Raw genomic sequence first — 24,241 nt, 5'->3', positions numbered from 1 at the left:
AGGTATAAGCGAATCCAGTTAATTAGGGTGTTGTTCTTTAGTATGGGTCTTAGTTTCAGCAGTAATTTGGACAGACGCGCTCAAATGCTTCTTCGAAATCGAGGAATATTATGTCAACTCTCCTTTGCTTATCTAAAGCTGCTGCTAAATCATGAACTGTTTCTATGAGCTGAGTTACAGTGGAAAACCCTCTCATAAACCCATGTCGTCTGTTATCAATTAATGCGATGTCATTCAGAAAGAAGGATATGTATTTGAATAATATGTGTTCGAGCAATTTAGAACATGTTCAAAGTAAAAAAATGGCCTATGTTTTCATTTTATTTATACGTGTACCTGCATTCGCCCGCAGTGGCATCACAGTAGGGTGTGTACCACAGTATTCTGCACATATTAGCACCGAGGAAACAAATATGTAAATAAGTAACACAATATTAGAGGATAATGCAAGGACTCCGATAGGACATAGCAAAAGCATGTGAAGAAATATCACCGGAAGTTAACACTGGGAATTGAATGAAAATCCACAGAAATGTCGCAGCGCACACTAAAAATTTGCTTACTTCAAAACATGACAAAGAGAACGAATGTTCTCTCTAGGCCTTGTCGACATATAGACCACGCCATACATACAGACAGAAAGTCGAAATACAGACCTAGGATATCAGTGTTAAACCTGAGCGGCATTTAGCGAAACAGAAAATTCTGGGTCGGATATAGGCACAGCTATGTCGCGGGGAAGTTTATTCCATGTGGAGAACCTGTTTCCCCCCTCCATTTCGATGCGGCCCATCTTTATCGTCGGCCGTCGGGATGGACAGCCCCCGGCTGGGCGAGTAGGGAAGTCTCCCTCATGGGGGAAAGGGAACGGCGACGGGAGCGCCGCCTCGTAGGTTACGCGGAATTCTGCGGAACCGGAGAGAGGCTCTTCGGGTTCCGGCCAGCGTCGTGAGCGGTTGCATCCGCACGCTCCCGTCACCTTCCGCGGCAGGCGCACGGGGATCCGTTGTGCCTTGCCGCTGGACTTCTGGTTCCAGGCAGCGAAACGAGCGCAGGAAACGCGCGATCTGGTCGCCTTCCCCAGCAAATGCCAGGGAATGGCTTTGCCCCAAGAATGCGGCGCGCACGGGAAAACCCGGCCGCCATTGTCGGCGCATACAAACGTTCGCCGCCGATACCTCCGAAGTCGCGCCCCTGCCCCAGCTGGTAAGTCGAAGTCCTTCTTACGTAGCCTTCTATTTCCGAGGAATGCCTCGTTGATGTCATAGCTAGCTGGCCCGCTCTCTGTATTAATTGCAAGTGTAATGAATAGCATATGAGTGTTAACGCTGTGTCGTCCCTTCCCTTTGTCCCTCGAGCACGAACCCCATCCGTGGTAGCGAGCGGGAACGCTGCATCCGCGGAGTGGGAGTGCGGGCGGGACGGAAGGCTTTGTCCCCCCGTATTTCCACAATGAATTTCTACCAAGCACAAATAAAGTCGCTGTAGGGAGATGAGTATGCTGTCAGGTTACCCGCACCAACAGCAATAGCAAGGAAGTGACTAAACAATAATGGCTTTGATAAAGATGGTACTGTTACTGCAAGGAACAGCTCAAAATTTCTTTGTTTTGTGTCACGCTCTGCCTAAGTGCGGTAAAAGAACAAAATCAACACACTGTCTCACACACTGTACAGTTGAGAGGTGGTTTTTAACTAGCGGTAACAGATGTGTACATTTCAAAAGCAAGTGACTGAGTGCCTGGTTCATAACTCAAGGTCGCACTATCACCATAACGAAAGGTTCACACACCAGGCGCAGACACAGCTTCAACAAACCGTCATTTCTTTCATACCACAACTGCATAAAACATGCCATACACTGCAGACCACAGCCTCACCACATACTAGCATCCCATGGATCAGTCAGAACATTAGGTCACCAGTTATCATTCTTTCATCTATAACACCAGCAGCAATAAACATTGTATAACAAAAAAAAAAACTGCCAGTCACACGATCCAGCATAAAGCATGAGCACAAAGATAGATTGATAACGTAGGCGGTATAAAGCAGCACACAAGTCTACTAAAAGAAATAGGCACTAACAAATTATAAATGAGTAGATCATTATCTGAAGCTGGAGTAGTGATCTTCCATTTTCTAGCATACTGTAATAATTCGTTATATAACAGAATTTCTTCGGCGGCACCTTGGTTCCGTGTCTTGGAAACAGGAGGCCACATTTTGACATAGCACAAGTTATATAAGACTTAGAGTGTGCGACAGTGGCAGGTTGCCCAGCGACTTGCTAAGCTCCATAAAGCAGGATTTCTGAACCTTTTTAGACTTCGGGAAAAACAGCGGCTTTCAAATGGTGCTGAGAATTGCAACCTGTCTTACCTTCCTTCCTAGCCTTCACATCATGCTTAGAAGCCGCATTTCTTGCTAACATGCATGTGCAGAAAAAGAGAGTGCTAACGCAAGGTCTCCCCCAAAAAATTCCCAAATTCAAATAGTAAAGATTGGCTGTATAAATGAATAGCATTCTTCTGGGTTAGTTGGTATGATTCCATACCAACTGCCGTATCAGCATACATAAAAATTAAGTAGGTAAAGCCAAGATGGAAATGGCGGATGCATGTAGTTAGGAGCTTGGGAAACCCAGAAAGCACACCAAGGAACCCAAGGCTTCCATGGAGCCAAGTTTGAGAACCCTTGCCATAAACATTGCACAAACGTACCACATTGTGCATTTTAACGCAGAATGATACCATGCTGTCAGTTTTGTCAAAAGTGTCATTTACTGAAACGTGACACAGTTGAATTGGCTTGAGAGGTTTGACTAGGTCATGAAAATACAATTACGTCGAGTCAGGGAGCCAAGGGGTGAGGTCCGTGTCAGCCCAATAGAGTGCATGTAAATGCTGTACAGTCAGGAAGCCCGGCTAGCTCAGTCGGTAGAGCATGACATTCTTAATCTCAGGGTCTTGGGTTCGAGCCCCACGTTGGGCGCCATTGTGGAAATACGGGGGGACAAAGCCTTCCGCCCCGCCCGCACACCCACTCCACGGATGCAGCGTTCCCGCTCGCTACCGCGGATGGGGTTCGTGCTCGAGGGACAAAGGGAAGGGACGACACAGCGTAAACACTCATATGCTATTTATTATACTTGCAATTAATACGCAGAGCGGGCCAGCTATCTACACAACATCAACGAGGCATTCCTCGGAAATAGAAGGCTACGTAAGAAGGGCTTCCGACTTACCGGCTCAGGCGGGGGCGCGACTTCGGAGGTATCGGCGGCGAACGTTTGTATGCGCCGACAGTGGCGGCCGGGTGTTCCCGTGCGCGCAGCATTCTTGGGGCTAAGCCATTCCCTAGCATTTGCTGGGGAAGGCGACCAGAGCGCGCGTTTCCTGCGCTCGCTTCGCTGACTGGAACCAGAAGTCCAGCGGCAAGGCACAACGGATCCCCGTGCGCCTGCCGCGGAAGGTGACGGAAGCGTGCGGCTGCAACCGCTCACGACGCTGGCCGGAACCCGAAGAGCCTCTCTCCGGTTCCGCAGAATTCCGCGTAACCTACGAGGCGGCGCCTCGTACAGGCGGGGTGCCGGGATCATCCGAAGAGCAGCAAGGTCACCGGGCACCAGTCCTTGTCACGAGATGTCTTGCAGTCATCACCGCAACGCTCGTGGCCCCTTTGTCGATGGCATCCATAGACGGGTTCAACCCTACGCCGACTTTAAGGAGGGTGGGACGTAGAGAACCTGTTTCCCCCCTCCATTTCGATGCGGCCCATCTTCATCGTTGGCCGTCGGGACGGACAGCCCCCGGCTGGGCGAGGAGGGCAGTCTCCCTCATGGCGGAAAAGGGAACGGCGACGGGAGCGCCGCCTCGTAGGTTACGCGGAATTCTGCGGAACCGGAGAGAGGCTCTTCGGGTTCCGGCCAGCGTCGTGAGCGGTTGCATCCGCACGCTCCCGTCACCTTCCGCGGCATTCGCACAGGGATCCGTTGTGCCTTGCCGCTGGACTTCTGGTTCCAGTCAGCGAAGCGAGCGCAGGAAACGCGCGCTCTGGTGGCCTTTCCCAGCAAATGCTAGGGAATGGCTTTGCCCCAAGAATGCGGCGCGCACGGGAAAACCCGGCCAGCACTGTCGGCGCATACAAACGTTCGCCGCCGATACCTCCGAAGTCGCGCCCCTGCCCCAGCCGGTAAGTCGGAAGTCCTTCTTACGTAGCCTTCTATTTCCGAGGAATGCCTCGTTGATGTTTTGTAGCTAGCTGGCCCACTCTGTGTATTAATTGCAAGTGTAATAAATAGCATATGAGTGTTAACGCTGTGTCGTCCCTTCCCTTTGTCTCTCGAGCACGAACCCCATCCGCGGTAGCGAGCGGGAACGCTGCATCCGCGGAGTGGGAGTGCGGGCGGGGCGGAAGGCTTTGTCCCTCCGTATTTCCGCATCCATGAACTGATTGTGCGTGGACAAAATGATTGTGCAAAAACTGAAGTACACGCTGATATTTCTTTTATCTCATGCGGGTGATATTGACGCTGGGAAATGTACGTAGGTGGTAAAAGATAGGCATCTCTGTTCAGTACGGTGCGCCAATGAAATGTGTCTCGTAAAAACAAGAGTCGGAAAAATTCCCGCCGTGAGGACAGAAGAGGTCATTCAAAGCTACTTTTGATGTCAGTGGTACTGCTTGGATGCGAATAGTTGTGGGACACAAAACAGCCGGCACAGTTCTGAATTTTTTCTAATCTGTTATTAAAAACTTGCGTGTACGGGTCCCACAGGACAAAAGCATATTCCACGATTGGCGGACATTTGTTACGTAGAGAAGTTTTTTTCACATCTTGTTGGGCATATTTAAATTTTTGTTTGATAAATTTAAAGAGCGGGCAGCCTTCAGAGTTAAAGCGTCTACAGAGCGGTTCTATGTCAAGTCGGAACTAAATGTTACTGCTAGGTGTTTTGCCTCGCCTACTTGAGAGATCATTTCAGTGTTTAAATAGTATTGTGTATTGATCGGTTTATGCATTCGGGTAAAAAGAACATGCTTGCACTTAGAGACATTTAGATTCATAAGCCAGGAGCGACACCCAGGATGAAATACTGTTTAGGACATGTTGCAGTTCTATCATGTCGGAATCATGTTTCATTACTCGGTACAAGACGCAGTGATCAGTGTACAATCTAATTTTGGAGGTGATGCCGTAGCAAATTTCATTTGCATAGATCAGAAACAGTACCGGGCCGAGCACTGACCCCTGGGGCACACCTGAAAGTACGGGAACGTCTGTCAATTGCGAGCTATTAATCGAGACCTTTTGACTGCGTCCTGCCAAATAACGTTGTATCCAGCAAAATATGATGATGATGATTATAGATTTTTTCTGGTGCAAAGGCATCTATGGCCAAAGACCGCCATGGCACAAGGTAGTTTTTGATTACTCAAGGTGAGTTTAAAGACCATATTTTTCCAAGCATTTCACCCTAAATAAGCCGAGCACCAGGCCAGGGGAAAGCTTGTACCCATTGTATCACCGGTGGGTACCCGGCGGCACTGGGGATCGAACCCAGCACTTCCCTCATGCGATGCGGATGCTCAACCACTCGTCCAGTATATTGTGCGGCAAGCACAGAAAGGATAACTTGTGCAGAAGAATGTGGGAGACGGTATCGAACGCCTTTTGGAAATCAAGGAATAAGTAATCCGTCGCTAGGCCCAGATCATAGGTAGCGTAAATGTCACGCGAAAATTCCATTCACTGCGTAACTCAAGACCGGCCAGAACGAAGCCCATGCTGGTAGTCAACAAGAAAGTAATTATTTTTAATGTGTTAAGGAGGGACGGATTTTCTTTTTTTTTTGGTATGGGAACGATCTATGCGTACTTTCATTCGATTGGGAGTTCGGTGCTTCACAATTATTTATTAAATATTATATTAGATAACTTGAACACCACTCGGCGTACCAGAAAAGAAATTCGTTCGAAATTCCATCACCTGTGCAATTCATCAGCGTTCGGAATTCCACCATTGTGCAAAAGCGCTAACACCCCTTCCTGAGTAATAGTGACATCACCGATTGGCATAATATGTTCATAGACTGGGAAGTTTGGGCTGATACCGTCATCATGCGTAAGCACCGAGCAGAAGTACTGGTTGAATGCATCTGCGATATTTGCACTGTTAGCGATAAAAGTATCAGCGATACAGAGTTTGGGTGGAACTTCCGTTTTCGGCGATAAGTGTTGCCAGAACATCCCCGGGGATGAGATCAGAAAGTTTTTTAGAGTTATTTTCTGAAAATGATTATTCCCTTTTTTATTTTTTAAACTAATAATACACGGAAGCCAAACAACCTGTTACGCGTGGAAATAGTGGGGCGTTGCTTGTGTTGTTTTCTTGCCTTTTTTTAGCTCACGTTCTAACCGCACGATTTCTTTTGTTACCCAGGGGCTGCGTTTCTGCAGCACTTTTCGCTTCACCGAACAAACTTTTGCACACATTCTAAGACAAGGCATTCGAAGGAGCACCACAGGTCATCTACTGAATGTTCAATTTGATTTACACGTAACTTTAATGCAGAAAATTTGCACTCCAGTACATCAAGTACACCAATTTCATTGGTACGCGAGAAAACATGAAAGGTTCTTTCTTGTTCTTTAATCTGTGAATCGAAGCTTGCTTCAAAAGTTAGGTAGAGTTTTATGGTCTGATATGCCTTCGAACACTTGAACTTGCGGGTTTCTGCCAATAACAGTGGCATTTGCAAGAAAATGTCCAGAACTGACAGGGTGTTGTGGCGCGGGTAGGTTCTTTGACAAGCTGACTTAAATAGCGGAGAAATACTATATGAACGAAAGGTTCAGAAGCACTGGAAAAGGCTCAGGAAAAAATCATTCCAATTGGCAGATTGAACATTTAATTCTCCCGTAAGAAGCATAGCAGAGCGCTTTTTCCTGCAGGCGCACAAGAACTCATTAAGGTTTTGGAAGAAGACTGTTGTCGCAGTTTTGTGAATGACAGAGTCCTGCTGCAATTAAATTGCATTCATTAAGAAACATTTACAACAACGCATGCAATTCCTGTAATATCAGGCAGCCTAGTAGCCTTCAACGTTTCTTTCAGAAGAATAGCAATGCCATCGGCGCGGGAGTCTGTCGTATCTGTAAATTTTGTACCCATTGGGTGTTATTTCCGAGTCGGTGACGCCACTATATGTAACCAGATTTCAGTTATTACTAGAATATGAAATTTCTGTGCGCTTACAATGCTTTCTAAATCGGCAGTTTTATTTAGAATGCCGTTTAAGAAAGCCTAAGGTTTTGTTAGCTCCGGAGATAATGTTAGTGACATGTGTGCTTCAAGACAAATCATGAGATAGGGTTACTCTTAGGTATTTGTAAGACTGAACCAGCTCTAGGGGTGTGTTAAGAATCGTGTAACGGAAGGAAAACGGACTGCGCCGTCGGGTGAAGTACATGCATTTACATTTTTTGGCATTTAGCGTCATTAGTGAATTACTGCACTATTATAAACGCTGATTAGATCGTTCTTAAGAGCAGATTGGTCAGATGTGTTATTAATTGCGCGGTAAAGGACGCAGTCGTCTGCAAACATGCGTATATAAGAGGAAATATACTGAGGTGAATCATTAATAAATATTAAAACAAGAAAGGACCAAGGACGGATCCTTGGGGCACGCCGGAAGTTAATGGGAGGTGGCTAGATAAATTGTTGTTAATCAAGACCATTTGCGTACAATTAGACAAAAATTCTTGTATCCATATTATAACGTTACGGTCCAGGTTTCGCAGTTCAAATTTTAGTAGCAAGCGCTGGTGAGATACTTTAGCAAAGGCTTTCGCGAAATCCAAATACATTGCGTCAGTTTGCACTTTAGTGTCCATGTTAGTATGCAAGTCATGATCGAAAAGAGCTAACTGGGTTTCACAAGAGAAACCTTTGCGGAACTCATGATGCGAGGGATGAAAAAAGCCACTAGAGTCTAAGAAAGAAATAATTTGAGAGTAGATGACATGTTCCATGATTCTGCATGGCACGCTCCTTAGTGAGATAAGTCGATAATTTATCAAGGAGATTCGGTTTCCTGCTTTGTAGACTGGAACGACATTTCCCACTTTCCAATCATTCGGCATTGCTCCTGAAGAGAGTGACTGTGAGAACAGTAATGACAAATATGAAGTAACCGCGTGTCTCGTATTTCTTAGAACTTTATAGTTAATACCACCAATGCCAAATGATGATGATAGCTTTGTCTTCTGGATTATGGATGAAATTTCGTCTTCATAAAATGTGATGCTTGGCATTGTACTTTCCATATGGACAAAAGGAAAAGAAATGGGTGTTGTCATTTCTTTTGTGATAACTGTAGCAAATCAGGAAAGGAAAGCATCAGCACAGTCAGTATCGGTAATCGTTTCTTGTATACCATTGGTGATAGTATTAGTGCGTGTTGGGTGAGGGTTTATTACTTGCCAAATCTGTCGTGGGTTAGCACGCAACAAATTTGGAAGTGTAGTAGCATAAAATGACGCTTTGCACTTCGGATAGCAGTCAACTATTTATATTCTGCTTCGTAGTAGGTTTGCCATCGAAGTGAGCTGTCATTTTTAGCCAGCCGATAGAGACGCTTTTTGGTTTTATAGTCTTTTTAAGGGTTCAGTGAACCATGGTTTTTGGTAGCTGGTGAGGATTTTGAGAGTTGGTATATTTTTATTTGCCAAGTTATCTAATTATTCTTAAACATTTTCATGTCTTCCTGTATCGAATGACCGTGATATGCAGCTTCGAACTTGCAAAAGAAGGCATAAAGTTCATTATTTATCGCGTCATATAACTCTTTTCGTAAAGTGTTATAGTTTTATTTCGAATCTTATTTGGTGTTACCAGAAAAGATAAGGTGGCAAGAATGATATTAAGGTCACTAATTCCTTGCAGATATGTAATGGAAAGGAGGGCATCAGGGTTGTTAGTCAGAATAAGATCCAGAATGGTTTCGCATTCAGGCGTGACGCGCGTTGGCTGTGAACCTAATTGTGTTAAATTAAACTTCAAACTGACGTCAATGAAGTTCCTTTTCTCTGCGGGGCCTATTATTGAGGAAGATGAGAGGTTACCCCAGTCAATGTTTGGGAAGTTGAAATCCCCGAAAAGAAGAATGGAGGCGTTTCGGTAGCTTGTTATAATTTGAATTAAGTTATTACTGAGCTCGTTGCAAAAGTCGGGAGCGGAATGGGAATGCCTGTAGCAGACTCTCAGTAGCACTGTTTTTGTTGATGCGCGACATAGTAACCTCATTATTTCGAGCTAAGAGAGAGAGAGAGAGAATGAAGGAAACGCAGGGAGGTTAACCAGATGTGAGTCTCCGGTTTGCTACCCTACACAGGGGATGGGGGATAGGGGTTAAAAAGATGACAGAGAGCTAAAACGCAAAAAAAGGAAAAAAAGAAAAATGCACACATGGAGACACACACACACACAAGCGTTCCAGTTAAAGTCTTTCACACAGCCCGGTAGATTGTAAGAAGCGCAAAAGCGCTTGCACGGCCTTCTTCTGCGACGGTAGGTCCTTGCGATGTTGCAGAATTCTTTTTTCGGATAGCGGTTGGTCATCCAGTTGGTCAAGTTCGTGGCTAAGGCATGCCCTCTGTGGACTTATATTTCCAATTTACATACAGTACACAAGATTTGCTGATGAACTGCCATGAGTACGCCACCGCCCCTTGACCGTTCGCGATCAGTTCGATAAACTTGAAAGTTAGGTGGACATTCCAAGTCTTAGTTATCAGTGACGTCCTTGGGTAGCCAGGTTTCAGTTAGAATGAGCAAGTTGCTGCCTTTTGATGACATGATGTTAGACACAAGCTCTCGCTTCGGAAGATAACTGCGAATGTTAGTGTAAATTGCGAAAAACGAAAGGTCACAACTGGAAGAAGGCCTTGGTTTATTCTTTACTAAGGTGCGGGATGTTTGCTGTTCAATTTCTGTTACACAGTTAGATACGTCACCGAAAATGTAGTCTTGGGCCCATGCACAAAATTTGTATCGGAGAGAATAAAGTACTGCTTTTGATTTAGCGAAGGTCAGTAAATAATGCTTTCTTGTTATCTGAACAAAGCGAGTGAAGTCTTCTCCAACACTGTACTTTGTTCCTTTGAGGATCCGGCTATTTGATAAAAGAACATCTTTTGTTTTCCAGCGCGTGCATTTTACTAATATTGGGCGATTCCGGTCGTCTGAGTGTTTCCCCAAACGATGAGCCCGTTCTATATCTGTTGGGTTAATATCAGTTTGTAGGCTTTCACGACAAATCTGGGTGACCAGTTCCACTGACTGAGCATATGTCTCATTCGTAGCGTCATCAGGGATTCCTTAGAAGATCAAATCCCAACGACGTGACCGGTTCTTAGCATCACGAATGCCAGGCTCTAACTTTGAAGCAAGGTGAGCTGTTTGAGTTGAGGTCGTTTGCAGGGTTTCTATGTCTTGGCGTACGGGCATGAGGGCCTGATAGTGGGCCTCTATGTCAATCATGCGCTAGTTAAGGTCGTTTATTGTTTTGTCTGTTGTTGTCAGCTGTACTTTCAGGTTCTTTATCTCTTCCACAAGTAGCGCTTGGCCTGCGGTTAGTTTTTGCAATTCGGTCAGGACAGTGTCTAGGTCAGCGGGGCCAGGATTTGCTTCTACTTCACCTGATAAGGTTAGTAACAGCCGGACAACATGGGCACATTCAGAATCAATAGCGACACATCACTGTGGGCTCGGGAGCTGTACCAAGAAAAATTACTCGATTTTTTTAGCATAGAGTGCGTATGCTTGACTGGCCTCCATGGCGAAAAGGAAGCGGTCAGCAAACTGTGCTTTGGCACAGTCTCCGAGCCTAAAAATCTGCATCGACGGTGGTTCTTCCTTTATAGCTGGCGGAAAGGCTGTTCTTGATGGTGATGAGGATTTCCAGGGTAGTTCGAGGACAGGCATCTCTTTTTCCAGCGATAAGTTGAAACCGGGAAAGGGCTGGCATATGGCCGCCCCATCTTCGTGGCAGAGGGAGGCCCGTCCTGACGAGCCGCCCAGAGATACACAAGCCAGGGCGGGAATCAGCAGCTTGCTGATTAGACAGACAATCATTTGCATGGCGAAAAGGAAGCGGTTAGCAAACTGTGCTATGACACAGTCTCCGAGCCCACAAAGCTGCATCGATGGTGGTTCTTCCTTTACAGCTGGCGGAAAGGCTGTTCTTGATGGCGATGAGGATTTCCAGGGTAGTTCCAAGACAGGCATCTCTCGTTCCAGCGATAAGTTGAAACCGGGAAAGGGCTGGCATATGGCCGCCCCATCTTCGTGGCAGGGGGAGGGCCGTCCTGACGAGGCACCCAGAGATACACAAGCCAGGGTGGGAATCAGCAGCCTGCAGATTAGAGAGACGACCATCTGCATGTCGAAAATGAAGCCGTTAGGAAATTGCGCAATGGCACAGTCTCCGAGCCCATTTAGAGTAGTCGTTGTTTTTGTTATTGTTGTTGCCTCAAACACGATGGCACATACCCACAGTGGGGGATTGGCCAGGGTTTGGTGCAGATTCAAACAGGGAATTCTCATCCAGGTTTATCCCAAGCGGCTCGTAAATTGGGAGGACACTGAGAGAAAAATAAAATCATGAATTTTGAGAGAGCTTGAGGAAATCGGAATGAAAATCAAGGAAACAAAGCGTTGCGAATAGAATAACTAAATTTTATATAATTTTTCAGAAAGAGAATAATTTTGAGAGGAAAGTAAAAGCATCGAAAAGTGAACACAAAAATCTCTCGGTTTCAATGATATACTTGTGAAGGAGTTGGCACACCTGCCTAATGGCATGCCCTTTGGCGGTTTCACCGAACGAGAGGAGGACAGGAAGGGTAAACGGCAGCCCTAATTGAACGAGGGGATTTTCTAAAAACTGCATTCTCTGCCATGCAAACCGCCGGCAGTAGAGGATGAAATGGTCTATCGTTTCAACGTCCCCGCATGACCTACATAGATTCGAAGCCGTGAACCCAGAACGGCATAAATATAGATTAAGGCGAGGAATCCTAAAGCGCAACAGCGTCGTGGAAACCTCACATTGTCTTGATGCGCACTAACGTATGTTCCATGGGAATTTCAAATGTTCGAAATCCGCTGTACCAAGGATGAGCTCATGGCTCAGGTAATGGTGTTTTTGGAAACGTTCATAACGGGACGTGGTCAGAAGGGTGAGGTTTGGAACGACATGGGCAACAGGTTCATTGATGGCTGATTTCGCTAAGAAAACGAAAGCCCTATGCCTGATGCATGTGCCTTCCGGGTGGGAGACAGAAGGATTATTGAGTTGAACATCAGGTCTCGGAGACTAATAGTTGAATATTAGCAGTAAAATAGAAGTAGTAACCATAAAGCATGCAACGTTAGTGCCTGCACATTGTTTCATGCACCTGGAGTAGAAAAATTGTCTTGGGAATACGACAGCGTGCATTGTTTTTTACCTGCATATTTTTTCACCCAACTGTCTAAAACTTATGTTCATGATTTGCAAAAAGCAGCGTCTTCCTGTCTGCGCACGTAATTCTGGTCCCCCTCATTTCGTTACCAGAGATCGCAAATAAATCAAGTATGCAGATCTTTTTTTTTTGTTTCTGCAGCCAATTTCTAAAGAAATAGGTGCTGATTCATACCATTTTTAAATTTGCTGCCAGACCGTAGCGCTCGGCACCCGCTCCAAACGTGGCGTCGTGCAAAATATGGCTGACAGTTAACAAAAATGTTTTAATTATCGATTGAAGAGGCAATGCTGACTTTTAAAAATTCAAACCTCTTAGTGATATGTTGTAACCTAACAACCGCGTTAGAAAAATCGTCGTAGGTGCTACAGCCTTGAGTATTTTTAATGTTCCACCGGATCACCCAAGTTCGCCTTTATATAAACAATTAGGGATTATAAAAATTACTCATCTCTACCTTTATCGCCTGTGCTTAACTTTAAAAAAGATGTATAACAAAATATAAACTTTCTTTCTTCCTTAACTTTCTTATCAAAGAGAACACCTTCGCATGATACATGTTGTACGGAGATTTGGAACATTGAGAGGTGCAGAACAGACTACGGAAAGCAAATGATTAAACAAAAACTGCCAGAATTATTGAATATTTCTTATGGACACAACATACATCCCGAAAAAGCATCAATGAAAGACCTAAAATTGTTTTTTCGGGATTAAATCTATTTTCTTGAAGATCATTAAATTTATCCTAGTTTACCTGAATTAATTTTTTGGATGCCTTTACAATGTTTCCTATACTCTTCTTGTATGTTGGCTTGAAATATAGCCCTTTCTACGTGTAAATATGCATTTGTAGTTTTTTGTACGTCGAGAGCCATGTGAATGCGATATCACTACATTTGTCTCAGTATATACAAATAGGCCTCACTTACGTTGTTTCTTTTGTTTCATGATAACTTGTTTTATTACGTGTTATTTACATTTCTCATGATCGTTATGACCGCGCTTAATTTTGAAATGTTGTGTCCTGTCGTCCGCTTAGCTCTACCTTTGTGGAAGCAATTGTGTATTTTATATGAGGGGTGAGGCGGGAACCAGTCAAGCTGTTCAGCTTTTTTTCCCCAACCTCCCTCATCATGTTGATGGTGTAGCGCCCTCTTTTGGGCGGCGCCGACAACCCGGCTAGCGCGCGCCACCCTGCGAAGAGAATAAAGACGGCACCTGGTCGTGGCTCGTGCAGCGACGGCTAGGCAGTTCTGTTCTGGTGTCGGCTCGTAGCTGTGGTCTTGTTTTCTTCGCTCCTGAGGCGTTAAGCCTACAATGGAAATAAAGGCTATTATTGCTATTATTATTATTATTATTATTATTATTATTATTATTATTATTATTATTATTATTATTATTATTATTATTATTATTATTATTATTATCACTTTGGCTCGGTGGGCAGCCATGAACCGAGCAGAATAAAAAAAGCGCATTAGTGACGCTGCTCTGAAAATGTGTTCTCGACAGGAGAAATTGGCGCTGCATTTGTCTCACATCTCAGTGGACACACCGAACCGCGCCTAAAGAGATGGGACGAAGGTGGGAGTGGGAGAAGAAAAAGCGATAAAAGGTGCCGTATTGGAGAGCGCCGGAATAATTTCGAACAGCTCGGCATCTTTAACGTGCACTGACCTCGCACAGCGCGCGGCCGCCTTTGCGCTTCGCCTCCATGGAATATCTGATTATCTGATTTAATATCTGCTACGGGTCCTATTTGTACCCAAGATATTAAACTTATTTTTTTGGAATGGGGCGCCGGAGTGCTTGCAGCTTTCTTCACCCTCGCCACGGGTTGGCCCGGTATTGCACTGCCTCAGTGATCAGCCCGGGCTATGAGAGCGCGTCTTTTCTTTCGATATTTTCTCTCCTATATCTCAACTCTACTACTTTCAGCACGTGGCAGCAATTGTAACTCAGCTTAAGCCAGTGAGTAGGCCCGTGCACTTTCGTTTTAATTCTTCTTGTCAGCAACAGAAAGCAAGCAAGCCATCGAAACGCGGCCACCATGGCGGGGTTCGAACCCGTGAACTCCGGCTGAGTACCCGAGCGCGCTGGTCTCTCCACTCATTTGCAACGGTTGACAAATGCAATGAAGACAAAATTAACAACGATCTTATTAACTTTTGAACAAAACAAAAACACAACATTGCTGTAAATTCCGGAGGTTCCAGTGCTACCTGGGGTGAGTCAGATGTGCACCGAAACAAAAAACTATTGCGCCTTTCCTTCCAATAACAAATTATCATTAATTCATGCATGCCTGCAACAAAAGCCCATTCACAAGCCATTCGCCCGCGGACCAGGCATCACGTGACGTTTCACTTTCACTCCATCAGGCTCCCTCATGGCCCAAGTCTAATCCGCTTATCGCCGCTTCTGTGGCCTTCAACTTTGCACATGGGGTTAAGCTCGTTAGACATGCTCATAGTCATTCACCATGCTAGTTTACGGACATTGTTGGTCGGTTGTAAACCAGTCGGACCGGAAATAGGATAGCACGTAACGCCTAGTCCGCGGGAAAACGAAGAGTCCTGTAAAACTGCCAACATATCCTGAGCATGTTTGTTCTGTTTTTTGCTGCATTTAAGCAAATTATTAGTGCGTTTGGTGGTACACAACGCCGACGGGGTTAACTGTCTTGTCATGCTAAGTTTTGCTGACTAATAGAATGTTTGTTTTCTCTCCTACAACGACTACGGCAGAATACGTACGTTTCCTTCGTTAATAGCCTAGGGTACGGTCTCCGCCTCCGTGTTTTACAAAACAGAAATGGTTCCGCTGTGAACATGTAGTAACTATTTGTCATTATTACGGAATTTCTTTACACTGTATACAAGCGTCGATACCTACTTCAAGGTCGGTGATTAGCCTATGGAAGTACATGCTGGACTTGGAGCTGGGTCTCGTCTTTTTCGGGTGCTGTGATCGGGGCTGGCGCACATCGTTCTCGTTCTTCTGAGCGGCGTCGTCAGTTTTGTTAAGCCGTGTTGATATGGTCTTAGCATGCGGTGCCATGGTGATTGCGGCAAGGATATACGCCGTGGTCGGTAGAGGATCATCGTCGTTTCGTCGCTAAGCATTGTGACCTCTACAGGTTGCTTTCTTCAATTTTCTCTACGTGTCCTTTTAGAGCTTTGCGAGTGGCCGCTGGGTAGCTGCTGTGTCGTCCTGTTAACCGCGCCGCTAACTACGATGGGGAATGGCGATGACTGAATACTCTTCTTTACACAGGTCAGCCCGTAGTGGCCGTTGGCCAAGACGAGGATGCGGTGTGTCTTAGGGGAAACCCTTGAGCCCCATTTGTCTGTGTGGACAATGACGCAGGATGAGTTTGGGTTCACCGTAGTGAATGCAAAGGGGATGGCGCTGGTTCTAGGTTTCGCCAAGCATCTGGCGTCTTCAGCGCGGTCGGCGGAACCATGGCCGGGCGGGTGGTGGGCCGTGGTCGAGAAGTTGTTTCGTAAGGCTCGGGGCAAGGGCCTTGGGGTGTGTAGAGTGTAGGTCATGACCAGAGGGACTCTATTTAGGCTCATCGGTTGGCGGAGGCGTAAGGCCTGGCGAACTTATCCGCTAACCGCGCACGTAAGCTACGCAACCTGAGCAGGTGAAGAAGATTGCAAGAGTTGGCGAAGCTTTTCCCGGACGATCTCGCAGATGATGTCCTTCAAGCTGTCATTGCTGTTCATTGAAGCATCCGCATGACTCATGGAGAAGGGTGTCAGCGCCGGTCGTACTGCCGAGCCCGGCTGTCGAGTGTCTCATCGATTGTTTAAGGTTTGGTTGTAAACTCCTCAGCGGTCTTAGACAGGTTGGGCCAACCGCTTTGAATGTCCTTAATTTACTCATATCAGGAAGCGCACCTTCATTTGTCTAGGTCATATTAGGGTCTGCGCCGCAAAATAGACGGCCTATCGTTCTGCGTACGCAACGACAGTCTCATAAGTTTGTTGGGTATGCGCCCGGAGCAGCAACTCCGGTTTCTCTTTGCAGACGATATTCTTGAATGTTTTGAAGAGTTCTTCCTCAAATTTGGTCCAAATTGGGGGGAGAGCGTCGACATTCTCATACCATGTTCGAGCTGAGCCACTCATCAAAAAGAAGACCTGTCGCAGTTTTGCAAAGTCGCCCCATGGGTTGAATGTCGCCACACGCTCAAACTAGTACAATTCCTCGATGTCTTCCTGCACTAGACCACCGAACCCAGGAAGATTACTTGGCTGCTGAAAAACCAGTGGTAAAGACGGAGCGTCGCCCTCCCTTCCCCCAAAGTATTGCAGGTCCGCAGCCAGCACCTCCACCAGTTGTCACATGAAGATGATAACGCCATAGACGAGAGGCGAGCATACTGACGGGGCACTCAACTAATTATAAGCTGTCTTGTGCCCACAAAGAAGTGATCTCTGCAGCGATAGCAGCAAGCAGCAAGAACTGACTCAACGTTGCTTTCAGCTGCGCTCAGTTTAAAGCTTACAAATAAGTTTCGAGATAAGGCGCTGAAAGAACCTACACTAATTTCGAACAACGTGAAAGAGGCTGCGCAGGGCAGCAAACTTACCAGATAAGCCTTGTTGCACCTGCCGTCGCAAATAAAGCGGTAAAGGCGCGTACCGGCGGCCTTGAGCACTAATAACCAACCACGAGGTGGAATATTTCGCCGTTCAGCACTTAAGCACAGGCGTCATGCAGCCATGTTTGTCCTTTCAGGAAAGCGAATTGCAATGTATTCAGTTCTTGCTTTTATTATTCGTGTACCCTAAAGGCCCTTTGCGGCAATTACATAGGAGGTTCAAAAATTCATAAAGTCACCGTCATAAAGCATAAACAGACATATGTTCCTATAAACAAGGAACATAACTGGATAAAGGAAAAGCTTGAGAACACACAGACGCGTGGACAACAATGCTGGAGACAAAATATAAATTAATACATTCTGACAAACGTCTGTTAAGAATCAGCATGTAGTAAGCACTTCAGATTGGTAACAAAGGCGTCATTTTTTGGGAAACGATTTCTGCAGGTAATTTATTGCAATGGTAAATGTCATGAAACAATTGCGAATGGCGCATAAGTTTGGTTCGAGCCATCTTGTGTTGCATAAAGCAGTGGTTTAAATCATTGGAAAATGCGGTGTGTGACCTATGAAAGTCACGACTCAGTCGTTCGGCAATGTACCATGGCTCAGCACTCTGCAATAATTACCGTAATGTAAAGTGTATAGAGTTGGTGCTAGTATGTGTCGTCATGGCGCGTAGTCATAGTCTCGACTTAATGAATCTGCACCGTAGCATGATTCAGCAGATTACATGTAACATAATGTTAGATTTATAGCTTGTACAAGCACGCATAGTCGCACCTCTCAGTTATAGTCGTGACTCATAATCATTCTAAAATGTTGCACGACTCAGGACTTTGCAAGCAACGTAATGTTAGGTGTAAAGTGTTTGTACACAGTATGCATAGTCATGCATCGTAGTCATACTTATGACTCAGTCATTCTGCAACGTGGCGTGGCTGGACACTTTAATGTTCGCATGTTCACATGGGTCGTTTTACGCGAAAGGAGACACGTCAGTTTTTTCTTATTTTTCTTTGCGTGAGAACACATGCACTATGACGGCGATACCAGCTTTATTTAAAAAAAATTTAATTGACTTCAAGCCCGGAAGTTCGAGAAAATCCTTCCCCCTGGGCAACTTCTGTGATTTTCCGTTAAAGCGTCTCTGCTCGCCAGACACCCACAATAGCCTATTAAAACCCAAGTAGACGTTCTTTCTAACGAAAAAGATGAATCTTGAATATCGCGATTTCTGTGCAACATAACGATACAAGGATTGCTGAATTCTTGCATATTCACGATTTTTTTACTCGCGCTTTCAAACGCATTGCACCCACGGCACTTTTGTAACATGTTTTCGGGGACATGGTTATGCTTTTTCATATAAATCACAAAGAGCCCTCAATTTTTGAAAACTGCCACATTGAGGCCCCGAAAACTCAGCGTGGGGAACTGTCCCTGGCATTCTAGAATAATCCGAACGTTTGGTGAATCTCTCATGCTGAGCGCACCAAAATTTGGCAAAGTACTTTTCGTTGATGTGGAGGAATTATTTTTCAAACAGGATTCACCGCGGCGTGGTCAACTGGTGTGCGCCCCGCGGGCCCCGTGCGCGCCGCCATCTGCTATGTTCACGTGAAGCGCAGCCTCCGTTTTGATTCCTGTCTGTTGTTTTTCGAGATAAAATTAAACGCTTAAAAACAACACCAAAAGTTGTCTTGCGAGAGCGGTTACCTCCAAGACGCAAGCAGGAGTGGCCCTTTAGCCTTAAGTGAAGTCCACGGTGTTTTCTCAGGATTGTTTTTTTACGATCTCATACAATGCGAAAGCTTCATATCCTTCCTGGATTAAATTTTGCTTTGCGCCACAGACAGTACAAGCAGTGGTGCTAGCGAATCCCTTTTTTTGCACTGGCGCACGCAAGAGTGTGGAATTTATTTGTCTTGAATGCGAGTTCTGAAACCGCCTAAATAGGTTCATAGCACATTGGCCAGTTAAGGACGAAGTAGCAGCGCCACTGTAGCAATACATATGTACACTGACTTAGGTTAGTAGCCAGGATCACAGAATAGTCACAAGCGGTCACGTGGTGCCTGAGAAGCATGCAAGGTTGTGAAGAAAAAAAATGCCATGATCATGTATCATAGTGACCTCTCTCGTTGTGCAGTGGGTGTGCCAGTGGCATATTGCCACGTTGGCGTTAAGTGGCCGATAGTCACGTTGGCGCCAAGCGGCCAAGAGTCAGCAGCGGCGTAGCCCTGGACGAGCTTTTCTACAACACGTCTTTTCTTGAAGGGCGCGTTCGTCTGCACGAGCGCTGGAGTGTCTAGCCCCCTCCTCCGAAATCCTTGACTCTATGCTGAAACCAAAGCAGGGGGTTAGAGTTGGGGTGTCCTTGCAAAGTAGGGCTTCAGGCATACCGCGTGGACCACTTTGGGGCGTTGGTAGCGTCGAGGTTGTAGAGTCCCGTGAAAGATGACTTCATAATTCAGGACACCAAGGCGTCGCACAATTCGGTAAGGTCCGAAATAGCGGCGCAAGAGCTTTTCAAGTCAGCATCATTGTATACTGGGCCAAACGATGTCATGTTGGTTATTTCCTGTACGGATGTATTCTGCGCGAACGTGACGTAAGGTAGCACGTCGTCCAAAGTTTTATATTCCACGCGACGTGCATTGAAAGCATGTCTGCAAGCGTTTTATTGAGACGTTTAGTCAGTCCGTTAATTTGGGGATGATAAGAAGTCTTCCTACGGTGACTGGCGTGACTGAAAATTTGAACATGTTGCAGGAGCTCAGAGGAAGAGGCAGCCCCTCTGTCCGTAACCAATGCTTCTGGAGCACCATGACGTAAGACATTTTGATAAACAAAGAACTACGCTACTTCGATGGTGCGGCTACTTTGAAGAGATGCGGTCTCTGCATAACGTGTGAGATAATCAGTGGCTACTATTGTCATCTTTTTCCGGAGCCTGATGTAGGAAAGGGTCCGAGCAAGTCCATGCCGACTTGTCGACTTGTTCAAACCCTTGCGAAGGCGGCTAAATTGGCTTGAGGAATCCGGCTGGCTTTACGAGTGGAACTTTGAGGCGCTGGCAATCCCGTTAAGTGCAGACGTAATGAGCAATGACAGGACCCAGGCGAGGCCAATAGTACTTGTCTTGAATTCTGGCTTGTGTTCTAGTAACACGAACACGGCCGAAAGCTGTTTTGTCATGGCAGACGTGAAGAATTGCGCCGCGTAGTTTCACAGGGACGACAAGCAAGTATTGCCTACTGTTGGCAGCGAAATTCTTCTTGAAGACAACACCGTTACGTATGCAGCGAGACGACAAAGCTCGCCTGAATAATAGTAATAATAATTGGTTTTTAGGGAAAGGAAATGGCGCAGTATCTGTCTCATATATCGTTGGACACCTGAACCGCGCCGTAAGGGAAGGGATAAAGGAGGGAGTGAAAGAAGAAAGTATGCAAGAGGTGCCGTAGTGGAGGGCTCCGGAATAATTTCGACCACCTGGGGATCTTTAACGTGCACTGACATCGCACAGCACACGGGCGCCTTAGCGTTTTTAGGAATTCTCCTGCTGGCGCCTTCAAGATAACAAATGACGTCGCTGAGGTCGGGGTCTGCGCGTTGATGCTAGGCGAAATCGTTCGTATGTATTGCATTCAAAAAGACTTCATCGGCGTCAGCAGCGCCGTTCGGAGCTGCTTGCATGGGATCCTTGAGGTTGGTCAGCCAGTGCAGTGCGTGATGATCGGCCACTACTCTGAAAGTGCGGCCATAAAGGTTTGGTCTGAACTTCGAAACTGCCCACACGATGGCGAGACAATTTTTCAGAGGCAGAGGAGTTGGCTTCTGTCTTCGGTAGTGCACGGATGACAGAGGCGATGCCACGTGGTTGATCCCGCCCAATTTGAACGAGAACAGCGCCCAAACGAACGTTGCTTGCATCGGTGTGAACCTTTGTGTCTGCACGTTCATCAAAAAGTGCCTGCACGGCGGTGAAGGCAGGCGGCGTTGAATCTTTTGAAATGCGGTCTGCTGTGGTGATTCCCACCGGTACGGTACAAGCACCATTGTGAGATCAGTAAGGGGCGAGGAAATTATAGAGGAATTCTCCACGAAGCGGCGGTAATACGCGCATAATCCCAGGAATCGACGAACTTCCTTCTGGTCACGCGGTGGTGCAAAATTGGCAATAGCGAATGCTTTCTCGGGATCCAGAAGGACTCCTTCTTGGTTGACGACATGGTCTAAAAACTAACTCTTCATATGCAAAATGGCATTTTTCAGCTTTTAGAGTTAGCCCTGATGATGTTATTGCCTGGAATACCTCCTCGAGGCGACGCAGGTGCACCTGGAAAGACGGCGCGAAAAATTGGCAGTGGTTTAGCTCTGGTTAAACCTGGAGTGACGCGATAGCTACGGCTGCCATAGTGGAACTTTGTCACATGACCAACCACGTGATCAGCCACGGAGCCGCTCCGCCGGCAACTGCTCCGCATCACGTGAACAACCACGTGACAGCGGGCCAGCGCAGCCACAGGGTGGCGGTGCCGCCACGCCGAAGGCTCGTAATGCTACCGTAATATAGCTATCGCTATAAAATTGGCGGTGGCTAAGCTCTGGTTAAACCTGGAGTAATGCGATAGCTGCAGCTGAACGAGTGAAGCTTGGTCACGTCACCAACCGCGTGACGAACCAGGTGATCAGCCACGCCGCCGGCAGCTGCTCCGCACCACGCGACCAACCACGTGACAGCGTGGCGGCGCAGCCACAGGGTGGCGGTGCCGCCACGCTGAAGGCTCGAATTGCCACCGTAATGTTGCTATTGCTTCAAAACGATGGCATCGCCCAGGCAGACTAGACAAGTTTGCACTTCAAATCCGCAAGAACGGTATTCATGAGTCATTCGAACGTCGCGTGTGCCGACCAAATACCAAATGGCAAAACCTGAAACTCGTACAAGCCGTCTGGAGTGAGGAATGCCGTTTTTTCGCGGTCCCTCTTGTCTACTTCACTTTGCGAATATCCAGGTTGCAGGTTCATGAAGGAGAAATATCTGGTGTAGCATAATCTATCCAAGGCATCGTTGCTTCTGGGTAGCGAGTACACATCCTTTTTAGCGATGTTGTTTAACCAACAGAAGTCAACATAGAATTGTAAATGCCATCCTTCTTCTTCACAAGGATGAAAGGTGCCGCCCACGGGCTCCTAGAAGGTCGAATAACGTCGTTGGCGAGCATCTCTTTCATTTGTGTGCAGATAGCGGTCACGTGTTCGGCTGGAATGTGCAGTGCCGCTGGGAGAACACTACCGACGGATATGGCCTTCTCTGTCGAGAACTTGACGGGCTGTGATTGCCGATCAATCAGGGCACTGTCTTCAGTCAGGAAGACCATGCCTAGTATGACCTCCCGGGAGCACTTCGCAAGCACAACGAACGTTGTCAGGAATGTTTGGCCTAGCACAGTTACTCGCGATGAGCACGTTGCCATTGGTTTGATCAAATGGCCCCTGCAGTAGGCATCTGTGGGCCGTGCCAAGCGGTTGTGACCTGTGTTAGTGCCGCAGCGAATTATCCACTGAGCATAGAATAATCGGCTCTGGTATCCGCCAGCGCGGTTGCATCGGCACCGTCGGCCGAAATGTCTAAGTCGGCTATTGATAGCGTATTACTTTAGGGATGTCGAGGCATTCGGTCTCGGCTGCAGTGCGTCGAAGGAGTCCGGCCCCGAGGAAAGGCGTCGTGGCAACGGAAGCCTACGTCAGAACATCGGCTTGTTTTCAGGCACTTTGGCTGATGAGTCGTCGTTGCGACTAAGGAATTCGGCTCTGTGTGTGAACTGTCTTGCGGCGATGGAGGATCTTGTACATTTTGTCGTTGAGCAGCCTCACCTTCAGAGGCGGCTGCATCTAGTTTCCCTACGCGGACTCCGAGGCTGGTCTCGTCGTGGGGAACTGCAGCGACGCTGAGTTGGTGATAAAAAAAAAGCGCTGTACTGAGTCTGCGAGATGTAGCTCGTGATCTCCTGCATCCGCGCATTTCCTGCGGAAACCAACGCTGACCAGAACTCCGATTTCAATCCGGTTTAAACTTTTAAGGAAATGTGCGATTATTACAGATAATCGGAAACTAAAACATTTCGATCCTCAAATAGACGGGCGGTGCTCACATTGTGGAGAGGTGTCTGACACGTACCACATGGTGTGGGCCCGCCAGCAGAACCCATCCCTACCCCCTATCCCAAACCTCACCCGAGAGGACTGGGAGGGGACCCTGTCCGGCTGCTGCACCCTTGAGGCCCAAAAGGCCTTAACGCAGCGCGGCCGGCTGCGGCAAGCACCAATGGGTTCCTTTACTAGGCATCCCACGTAGTGGTCGTGAGGGCGTGACCCTTCTGGTCACGTCCCCCAACACCTCTCTCTATGATTAATAAATGTTTTCACCACCACCACCCTCCTGCGATAGCTCTCCACACGTCGGACGGGGACACCCGAAGGGGAATCCTTGAAGGTCAATCTCCTTGTATAGGCAGCAGCACCAACACGTCGAGCATCACCGCAATGGTAACAGGGCGACTGATTGTCTATCGCTCTCCAGATATTCGTTCTGTCTCGTCCTAGGCGCTGTGGTGAATTCGGCTCGAGAGGTTGACTCCGTGTAGCGGTGGAGGCAGGTACGTCATAACGTGGGTTCGGCTGGGACGGAATGAAACGACGTGTAACGGCGGTGTAGCTGAGATCAGGGTGCTGCACCAGTACCGGGCCTGGGAGAGATAGTGGTGGACCCGTATTTAAAGCTTTTTTCACCTCCTCGCGAGCAACATCAGGAAGTGTGGCAACCTGAGTCTGTGCCTTAGCTGGAAAGAGCTTCGCCAGTTCTTCTCCCACGATGGATCGAACTATCTCACGTAGAGATTCTGCCGAGCTCATCGTCGCTTCCTCCACTGTGACCGTGTGCATCGATGCTGTTGTGCGGTCGTACTTTCGGGCCCTAGTGTCAAGAGACTTTCGATGGAGCTCGCCTCCTTTACAGAGTCAGTTAGAGTAACTGTAGGGCTTGGAACCAGGCCTGCGAACAGCTGCTCCTGAACCCCAT

General features: G+C 47.0%; 1 protein-coding gene and 2 non-coding genes across 3 annotated transcripts in view; all 3 read left to right on the top strand.

The window, feature by feature from the left end:
* The window catches only part of LOC144126207 (uncharacterized), a 160,573-nt gene that overhangs the window by 93,987 nt on the left and 42,345 nt on the right, over nucleotides 1–24,241 (top strand). The gene's annotated exons all lie outside the window — the stretch shown is intronic.
* TRNAK-CUU (transfer RNA lysine (anticodon CUU)) lies at nucleotides 2,921–2,993 on the top strand. The gene has a single exon. It is a non-coding gene; the product is annotated as a tRNA-Lys (tRNA).
* Nucleotides 14,219–14,415, top strand: LOC144116738 (U2 spliceosomal RNA). Its single transcript, XR_013311956.1, has one exon. It is a non-coding gene; the product is annotated as a U2 spliceosomal RNA (small nuclear RNA).

This window comes from Amblyomma americanum, chromosome 1, assembly GCF_052857255.1.
Source record: "Amblyomma americanum isolate KBUSLIRL-KWMA chromosome 1, ASM5285725v1, whole genome shotgun sequence".
Taxonomy (NCBI): domain Eukaryota; kingdom Metazoa; phylum Arthropoda; class Arachnida; order Ixodida; family Ixodidae; genus Amblyomma; species Amblyomma americanum.
The sequence above is the reverse complement of the archived record's forward strand: the minus strand, read 5'-3'. Positions and strand labels throughout refer to the sequence as shown.